Source organism: Miscanthus floridulus, chromosome 12 (assembly GCF_019320115.1).
Source record: "Miscanthus floridulus cultivar M001 chromosome 12, ASM1932011v1, whole genome shotgun sequence".
NCBI classification, from domain to species: domain Eukaryota; kingdom Viridiplantae; phylum Streptophyta; class Magnoliopsida; order Poales; family Poaceae; genus Miscanthus; species Miscanthus floridulus.
Genome location: NC_089591.1, coordinates 62,916,642 through 62,924,396, shown reverse-complemented (window position 1 = coordinate 62,924,396; position 7,755 = coordinate 62,916,642). Strand labels below are relative to the sequence as shown.

Below are 7,755 nucleotides of genomic sequence, written 5' to 3'. Positions count from 1 at the left end.
CTCACAGAGTAACGAACTCTGACTACTACGTACGGGTCCAGGGTGACTAACGACCTCTCTCCAAAACGGAACCTGAATCGACCAGCCAATCAGGGTGTTTGTTTATAGTCAAAACAAAGGAAAACACTGCAGCTCCAGGCTCCAGCTCTTTTTACATTTAAATTTGATACTCTTTCCATGTGTCTTACGGCGGAGAGTTGGTTCCCCGTCCGGCCGGATCTAGCAGCGTCGTTGTCAGTGTCAGGTCAAGGTGGCTTGCTTTTTGGCATTGCACCGTGCGGGAAGCCAGGAATGGCCTAACAAACCGCGAGCTGAAACCTGATCCGACCGGTCATAGCACGCTCTTATTACCAGTCATAGCCAGCGGCCGAGATGATCCAAGTCATCAGCGAAAACGCTGCGCCAAGGTCGTAAGCTAGCTTTGCTTGGAACATCGGCTGGATGCATAGGTCCATGGGACTGGAGTTGGACTGTTTCAGGCAGGCGTTGAGAAACAGAACAGATCAGGGTGCAGGGAACGGGAGACTAGAGCTGATGAATTCAACGCCGGATTTGTCAGCGGTGGTTCTACGCACGCACCGCAACTCAGCTGGCACGCAAGTTAACACGCCCTGTGGATCACGGTTAGTAGGTTTTTACCATCTTTTTAATGCATCCATCCAAGGGATCTTGCAACGAGCTCTCCCTGACAGAAATGCATCCATCCAAGGGAACGGTCGAGGTGACCACGCATCGCCGATTCACCGGGTCTTATTTGGGCTGACTGCTGAACTGAGAACGTTCAGCCACGACACCGATCGTGCAAATGGATAATACTGGACCAGTGGACCGTCTGAGCGATTGACAGAGAACTGCATGTCTGCATACTACATCAATTCAGCTGAGGTGACAAAAAAAAAAAAAATCGGCAAGCCTGGCTACAAGATGTCCAGAGTGCGTGATTGCAATTTGCAAGAGCTTCAAGTGTACAGCCCGGAGACACTGAAAACGCATTGGATCCTAATTCTGAGGATAAACCAGCAGCCTGTCTGTCTTCACCTTTCAGTTTTCACACTTCAGAACTTGTAGTGCACCTTACTAGTTTTTTATTAGTTATTTACGAAACAATGTTTATAAACAAGCATGTACTCTCGCACCTACCAACACACGTACGCTGCACTTGTATCACTTGATGCTCAAGTGAGTGAGAACTGAGACGTGTGGCTTGGACCGCCTGATGCACCTCCAATGACCAAATTTTTAGCCTACATCCTCCAATCGTATGTAAATCTATACTAAAAGGCATCAGTTCTAAGCTTATCAAAACATACCCCGTAGTCATGATCTTTCCTCCATGCACCAAAGAAAGTACACCTAGGAAAGCAACTCATTAGAAACAAACGGACGAGATCTATTCTAACCTCTCCTTTTTCATACTCACTCAAATCCAATGGACAATATTCTTTAATCATACCACAGCGCTTCACCGCTCATCCCATCCCGCGACTCAAAAATGCTTGCGCAACTCCTCTCCCATGACCCAAACACTAGCATCGAACTTGTAAGGGTGTGTCACATACGTTTACGAAGTTTGAAAATACATTTTTGGGTCCCTAAACTTGTTAAGTGGTGCACCGCAGGTCCATACCAGCCACGTGAGCATTTCTTGCTGATATGGTATGCTAGCGTGCCATGTATTTTTACATTTAGCCCTTTAAATGTATTTTCTGCTTGAAAATAGAGCATTGGTGGCAACAATGCAACTCGAGGAACCACGTGACCTTCTGCAGTAGCAACGAAGGAAGGAGCAGGTAGGAGAGGAAGGAGAAGAGAGGGTCTATTCTTAAAGGGTAAAAATAAACATGAGAGGTTAAAAGTAAAAAATATATACATGCCACGCTGGCATGCCATCAGCAGAAATGCCCAAATGGCTGACATAGACCAACGGTGTATGACTTAACAAGTTTAGAGATCCAGAAATGTATTTTTAAAGTTCGTGGATCTATGTGACATACACTTACAAGTTTGAGGGCCGCTGGTGTATTTAACTTTTTCGAGAAGTCTACTATGAGACAAATTTTGACATAATTATTACGACTGTTTGAACAGGCTTGCTAGCGCCCGGACGGATAGGGCATCACCCGTGCCTGCGGCCGTTTCTAGCGCCGTTTCATTCGCCCACGCAGGCCAGCACTGCCTCGGGACGTCACCAGCATCGAGAAGAGGGGGAGGCGGCGGCGGATGCCAGCCGGCGTCGGGAGGAGGTGGAGACACCAATGAATGGTAGTAGAAAGCGAGGAGGGAGATGCAACACCCGATCTATTTTTGAAACATCCAGATGCAACACTTGTAACATATGTTTGAAGGCAGATAAAACAATTGAAATATGCATAACACTTATAAAAACACTTGAAAACCGTTGTAAAAAATATGCAACATCTAGATAAAAACACCTGCAACATATGTGTGAAACATACGCAGCATCCAAATAAACGCACTTGCAATATATGTCTGAAAAAAACAGATGAAGCATTGGGAACAGAAGCTTGCAACATGCGTATACAACCATTGCAACATATGCAATATCTCGATCCACTTTTAAACATCCGTATGAAATATTTGCAACATACCTCTGAAACATGTGCAACACACGTTTGCAACATGCACTTTAGCACAACATCTCTTTACTGCTAGGGAGAATGGAGGCTCGTCGACGTATGGAGTTTACTGAGGCAGCGGCCCGGGTCGTGGAGCGGAGAAGATGACGCCCACATCGAGTTCAAGGAGGCGATAGATGGATCTTGGAGGAAGGGCAGCCGGCAATCCTCGGCTCCCACCTCGAGAGTTCAAGGAGTCGGCGGTCCTCGGTGGTCCGGAGTGCGGGAGAGCAAGCGCGGGCGGCACTGCAGGTGGGTGGGGAGGGTGGCGCGATGTCGGGTCAAAGCATCGAGGGGGGGGGGTGACGATGGTGGACGGCGGAGCTGTGGGCGATAGCGTAGCGTGAGCTACGCGTCGGGTGCGACATGGTGGGGAAGGAAGATTGCCGTGAGGCAGGAAGACCTTTTGTTTTAGAAACTCCCGAGCAAATAGGAAGGGACAGTTATGCTAGCATCGTGGCCCACCAACGAAGCGCCCGGGGTGGATTGACGCCCGCTTCCTAGCATTACCGCTGTTTGAAAGTTGTTGTGGAGGTTGAACCCCATCACCCACTATAGTTGGGTGACAGATTTCTATACTTTTGTAAATTTGCAAATAGACGAGAACTTTTATAGTAGTCCATTATTGAAATATATATTTGTTTTGAAAAACCTTCTACCTACAAATGTCGAATTATCCGGCATATATGAACCACTTTTAATAAACAAACCAAATCGCATTTCATGTATCCATGAATTCAGAAACCCTCAGGCCCCCCTGTTAAGAGTGAACTATTTGTACAACTTATGTCTACTACTCTACTCTCTACTGTAGGTGGTGATCTCTGCTTATAAACTTGGTGGTCCAGCCCCTTGCGAATTTACAATTTCGAGAACACCCGCACGCACATGCCGTTTAGGCGTTTAGCTTACGCTGAGCAGCGGAAACCCCAAGGCTGGGTGCGGTGACAGCGGTGAGAGCGGCGGCAGACCTCGGAGCAACGCCTCCCACTACTGCTCCGAGCTCCCGCTCGACGGTGTCACGGGGAGCCACTCAGCACCTCCACCCGTTCCTGTCGTAGCCAACGTCACCGTCGATGAGGCGGTGGTCTCGCGTGTAGACACGGATGACGGCGAGGTGGAGGACACCTGGGTCGACGACGGCGGCGGCGCCTCGATCTTCACCGCCTTGTTCACCACCGCGACTACCTCGACGTCGGGGTCGTCCTCACCCTCCATCTGCTGCCGCTTCCGTTTGTTCGCCGTCGCCGGAGGGGCCCAGAGGTCAGCGCCGCGGGTGCCGACCTCGTTGGGGAAGTTGAGGATGGCCTTGGCGCCGCGCAAGCGGAACGCGGCGCGGTCGTAGGCGCGCGCGACCTCCACGGGGTGTCGTACGTGCCGAGCCACACGCGCGAGCCACGCCGCTTCGGGTCGCGGATCTCCGCCGCGTACTTGCCCCAGGGCCGCTGCCGGACGCCGCGGTACTTGCGAAAGTCCTCCTCAACGGCCGCGGCCGGCGCGCCGGCCGACGACGCCCAGGCGTACGAGCTCGGGGGCACGGAGATGGTGAGCGGCTGCCTCATGGTGGCCACGGGCGACGACGGCTCGCTCCCGAACTCTATCATCACCGGTGGTGCCGCCGGCTCCTGCGCCCGGAACGCAGCCTCGCCAACGACAGCAGCGGCGGTTGGAGCAGCTCCCACGCACTCGTGCTCGAGCGTCGTCAGGTCTGTGTAGCCTTGATGCTGCTGCTGCGGTAACAACGACATGGGCTGGAACTCCGGTTGAGGTTGCAAGACGGGGAAGGTGACGTCGTCGGAAACTACGACAGGGCTGCCCACGGCGACGCTGCCGTCGCCGCCAAGCATGAGGTCGCGGATAAAGTCGAGGGCGAAGCCATCGGCGTCTCCGGTGAAGTCCATGTTCATGTTCGGCTCTCGATGAAGCTGTACACAACTGTAAGTAGCGGTAGCGGAGGAGAGGATGGCACAACCGCACAAGAACACAAGAACTCTTAGCGGCAGACGTTGTCCCGTGCCTATCTGTTTTTGTGTGTGCGTCGAGTAGCTGATGCTCCGTGGACAAGGCTACGGCCTACGGGGCGGTGCCCTGCTAAGTTGCACGTATACGGATATGCGTATCGGTATTGGAAGGATACGGATACGCAGATATGATAATTTTCTAAGAAACCCGATACGCGGATAAGTTTTACTATTTTTTTAATAAATAGATAACAATGCATATTAAATTGCAAAATAGATGTTCAGTTCAACATAGAGACATTTAAGGTCTATTACACTCAGAATAACATGATAGCAGGTTCTAATATAAAAAATTAATAAAAAATCTATTACACTTGTAGCAACTAGTAATATAGTACTATAGTAGGATAGGATAGCAACATCAACATCAAGCTTCTTCCTCGGTTTCCTCATTCTCCTCCACACTTTGAACCTCAAGATCACCCAATCCAAATGATACAGCCTGCAACTCCGGCTCATCAATGGAGAGGTCAGCAACTTCCAGAAGACCTACACCACTAAGGGAATCAAAAGAATCTCCTCCAACATCCTACATCCTTGTCTCTCCTGTCTTGTATACATCAGTTCTTCTTGACAAATGCCTCAGATTTGAGTGCACAAAGACCAAATCTTCAGCCCGCTCAGGAGTTAAGGCATCTCTCTTGACACTATGGATGAAGCTATATGTGCTCCAATTTCTTTCACAGCAAGAAGAGGAGGCTGGTTGGCTCAGCAATTTTATGACCAAACTCATCAATAGAGGGACAGATTGTCCATGATTTGTCCACCAAGTCATTGGGGAAACAACCCATCTATCATGTATAGAATCAGGATAATTGAATTCTTCTGAACAACTAGAAAACCTTGAGTATTCTTCCTTTACTTGAGCCAACTCTTGCGGTATGCGAAAGAACTTCTTGAAGCAAGTCATCCTCATTTGTGATACCTCCTTATCCTTGTGGTGGGGGGGGGGGGGGGGTAGTCGGCCAACACCTTCTTCAAGCCACTTGTTGCTGTAAAAATCTACATTTGGCAATTTAGCATTACAATTTAGAACATGAGCAACTGAAAAAATAAAGAGCAAAGAATCTGAATTCTGAACTGTATAGTGTATAGTGTTACCTTGGATTGAGTGAATGAGCCAAACAATGCAGTGGATTATTGCCTTTTGTCCACCTAGCAATCAATATATCATGAATAACAGAGTAGAGGTCCGACTCCTCATTTGGTTCCTTCCCTTCATACAGATATATCTCTTTCTTCACTTTCTCAATCATTGAATCCCACATCTCATAATTAAGTGAAGACACAAGGTGTCGGTGTCCGCAAAGCGTATCATATCATAGATAGGAGTAGTGATCCTAAGAATGTAATCTACATTGCCCCACCAGATATCACTTAGTATTTTTTCCTTTACATATTGGGCAGTTGAAGCATCCTCTTTGTAGATGCTCCATTTGTCACTAATTACCATGTGTTGGAGAGCTGCTTTTACCTCAACAAACCGTTTTAGCATACACACAACCGATGCAAATCTTGTTTCAGCAATAGAAAGCAACTTCAAATGGCTGAACTCATTGAACATGGAAAGACGCATGCCATGATTCATTATGAAATTCTTGATCATAGTAGCCTCAACTTTAACATTGTGTATAAATTCTAGTTGTCCCCAAACATGCATATCCTCATCAGTAGGTGTCCTTGGCAGTTTGGGTTCACATATATTTTTCATAGCAAGGTTGAGAGTATGCACTACACAAGGTGTCCAAAATATGTGATCATATTTAGCTTCAATTAAAAGACCCGCACTTTTGCAGTTTGCAGCATTATCTGTGATGATTTGTACCACATTTTGTCGCCCTACTTCATCAATAATAGCCCTCAACTTCTCAGCAATATATTCTTTTGACTTGTATTCTCCTTCATAGTTGTCAGCCCTCAAAAACATTGGAGCTTTCTCAGAAACAACAATGAAGTTGATGATTGGCCTCCTCTGAGGATCTAACCAACCATCACTGTAGATTGTGACCCCTTTCTCTAGCCATGTGCTCTTTGTACTCTCCAATAGATGCTTTATGTGCCTTCTTTCTTGCTTCAGGAGTGATTCCCTAGCCCTGTTATACCCAGGGATTGTGTAACCTTGCAAATTGTGGCTGCAAGCAAATGCAAAAGCTTCTCTAAAATATGGGTTTCTCAGAAAGTTGAAAGATACCCCTCTAGAATACATTGCTCTAACAATTAAAGCATCTAAGTGCTTGCGGTCTTGCAATGCCCAAGATTTTTCCAATATAGAAGCAGGTCCCCTCTTGTTCTTCTTGTTGTAATTGCCTGAAGAAGGAGCTACAGGCAAAGCAACAGTGCGTGTCTTTGCTCTTTCCACCAGCTCCTTGCACCTTTCCACTTCCCTCCTCATCTCACTCAGCATTTCATATGAAACCTTCGGACATTTGATAATCCCCTTCCCTGATTTCTACAACAAATGAGCTTCAACTCTAGTGTAGCTGTTGCTTTTTTCCAATGGACAATAGTTGCATCTCCAAAGAGCATTTCCTCCACCAGCTTTAGGCCTCTCTAGAATGGTGACATGATCCCACAGCGGTGCCTTGATATCAGTTGTTTCTCGGGACCCAGATCCCACACTACCACTAGTAGTAACACTAGCACTAGCACTAGCACTAGCACTAGCACTAGCTACACTACTCAAATTTGGAGATGCCATACTAGACAATGAACATTGGACAAAATAAAAAAGGCTCTAATTAGTAATTAGGAAGGGGGTAATGGCCTTTAGCCTAATGGGGCTGGGCGCACTAGCTTAGCTCTAAATTGGATTGGGGAGGGAGAGGAACTCACCTAAGTAGGGGGCTCCTTGTCGCCGGCGAGGGTGAGGGCTGAGGCGAGGGCGGAGGCTGGTCGTCCGCCCGGACCGTCTTCTCCTGGAATGCGCTCGTCGGGGCATACTCGTCCTGGAGCGTCGACGAGGCCTTGCGGGTCTACGGTGACATGCGGGCATTAGCGGCCCCAGGATCGAAGCCCCGACGGCCTCTGTCGTGCGTGGCGGAAGGGGATGACCTCTGCGGGGGCGAGCTGCACGGGCTGGCGGTGAGGGCGGAGGCGGA

General features: G+C 48.4%; 1 pseudogene; it reads right to left on the bottom strand.

The window, feature by feature from the left end:
- Positions 1-3,539: 3,539 nt before the first annotated feature.
- LOC136495234 (ethylene-responsive transcription factor ERF104-like) lies at positions 3,540-4,543 on the bottom strand (annotated as a pseudogene).
- Between the last annotated feature and the right edge of the window lie 3,212 nt (positions 4,544-7,755).